The sequence below is a fragment of the Durio zibethinus genome, chromosome 10 (genome assembly GCF_047325235.1).
Source record: "Durio zibethinus cultivar Kanyao isolate XHJ-2024 chromosome 10, ASM4732523v1, whole genome shotgun sequence".
NCBI classification, from domain to species: domain Eukaryota; kingdom Viridiplantae; phylum Streptophyta; class Magnoliopsida; order Malvales; family Malvaceae; genus Durio; species Durio zibethinus.
The window spans coordinates 22,275,585-22,277,950 of NC_143171.1; the positions used below are offsets into that span (position 1 = coordinate 22,275,585).

The 2,366-nt window shown below is 27.4% G+C and overlaps 1 long non-coding RNA gene across 1 annotated transcript; it reads left to right on the forward strand.

The window, feature by feature from the left end:
• Window positions 1–963: 963 nt before the first annotated feature.
• Window positions 964–2,111, forward strand: LOC149516541 (uncharacterized). Its single transcript, XR_016345976.1, has 2 exons — window positions 964–1,303; window positions 1,777–2,111. It is a non-coding gene; the product is annotated as an uncharacterized LOC149516541 (long non-coding RNA).
• Window positions 2,112–2,366: the final 255 nt, after the last annotated feature.

Consider the following 2,366-nt stretch of genomic DNA (forward strand, 5'->3'; position numbering starts at 1 on the left):
AACTAATCTATCAAATTAAATTTATTATGCCAATATTCTCATTTGGAAGACTTTGTTGATTACAGACGAAAGGAAAAAGTAACTAGAAAAGGAAAAAGAAGTAGGACGAAGGAAAGAATAACAACAACAACAATAATAATAATAATAATAATAATATTATTATTATTATTATTTCTCCTAGCAGTTGCGGTTGTATATACCGCAATTTTCAGGTACTTTCTTACCATCCATGCATGGACCATATTGTGTATTAGGCCCACAAGGTGGAGTTTTGTGAGCATCCTTGATGAAGTCGATGTAGATGCTAAATTTTGTCCAAAATATTTTTAATATAATTTATTCAGATTTATTTGCGAACATAGGCCGAAACCATTAATATAGGATAATTACGTAAATCATTTAAAAAAATCATTTATAACTCATAAAGAACCCACAAATTACCCCATTTGAGAGTCAAAAGTTAATTTAGGTCAAATTCGATCAAACTTGATTAATAAAGTTAAAATTAGTTAAACAAAGTTAAAATTAGACAAAACTTAGTCAAAATAGATAGAACTCAAGTTAATTCTCAAAATTCACAAGCTAATTGGAATAAATGTGGTTTAAAGTTAAAATTGGTGATTTTTAAAGCACTAAAATTTTTATTGCACTTAGGGAATTTCAAAAGTAATAAAATGCTCTTTAAGGGTATTTTTGTAATTTGATATTTCTAAACTCAAATTTTCATAAAACTTTTTTGATCTTAATATTATAATATTTCATAATTTTTGGTGCATTTGAAATCACAATATTATTTTAGAAGGCGTAAAATTACAAAAATACCATTTAAGGATTTATTGTAATTTGGCCTTCCGAATTCAAATTTTCACAAAAATTTTTAAATCTCAATTTTATAATATTTTCATGATTTTTTATGCTTTAAAATCCTAAAAATAAGCATGGAAACATTGATTTATAATAAAATGACCTAAATACCAAAAATTTTATACTAAGAGTAAAAGGGTTTTTTCGTTTGGTTAGGGGTTATAAAAATTCAACATTTGCAATAAATAATGTGAACCATTAGATCTCTTGTTGAATCTTGATCCAATGGCTAAAGATTGCTCCTTGAAAAAAAAGGAAAGAACTTTGGCCTTTGGATGAGATTTGATCTAATGGCAATAAGTTAATCTTGGATGGATATTTTGTCTTCATCTTCTCCAAGAGAGGAGGAGGTTTTTCTGCAATTTTGGAGGAGGGAGGGCAGCTAGTGAAAAGAGAAAAAGAAGGAAAAATCAAGGAAAAAAGTTGTGAAAATCTTGGAGTATGTAGAATTCTTCTCCCTTTTTTATTCTTTTTCTTTTCATTCCATAATATTCATCACTTTCTCCATATCATTTATGTTTTTTTTTTTTTCAATTTTTGTTTCTTTTTCAAGAAAGTGGTAATTTTTCATTGATTTTTTTTACTAAACTTGGATCAACTTACATCCAACTAGTTAATAGTTTGAATTGAAACAAGAAAACCAAGTAACAAAAAATTTTCAATCCACCACTTTGGCCTTTAAAGGTTCAACCAAACAACCTCACTATGGCCAAACCTTCTTTGATCCTCCATTGATGTTTTCCTTGCTTGTAAAGGTTATTTGTGATGATTAAATGGTAAGTTTATTTGTTGCATACATAAATTTTAGCTAGAATGTGATATCAGGATGTTGTTTAGCTTTAAATGTTGACTCTATATTTTCTTCTCTTCTTAGTTCGCCATATGCTTATTGAAATTCCTCATATATTGTAGATGCCTTCATACAATGAAAATTGTGATGTTCAATGGTTATTTGATGAAATGAAATGTTGATTGCTTAAGGAGATGCCATAGAGTATTCGGCCAAGGTAGTTTCCTTACTTGGCCGAAACTTGCTTATCCATTTGTGGCCAAATGTTGCTTGATCTTATGTAATTGATTTTTTTATTTGTCATGTTTACTAAATTTTCAATGTGGTAGATTAATTTTTCAATGAAAAAATGTAGTTGAATGAGTTGTTTGGTTGATTCATATATTTGTTTGGTTAGATTTTTAAAGAACATATTGGTGGAACATTTAAACTAATTTCAAAAGTTTGTTATGTTTCATCATTTTTTTCCCTCGAATTTTTGTACGAAACTTGTTTGTAATTTAGTTTTGTAAATATATAGTCTTGTAATTAGTTAGTTTTCTTTTTATGTCATGCTTTTATCATACATTTAGTAATGATATTTATGTAATTTGTTCTTGTTATGTCCATAATTTTATAAAACCCCAAATACGTTTTAAATTTTTAAGGATTTGCATGAAAGCCTTTTGTAAAATAATTTGTTTTCGAATGTCACCTAGATATAGGGTATTTA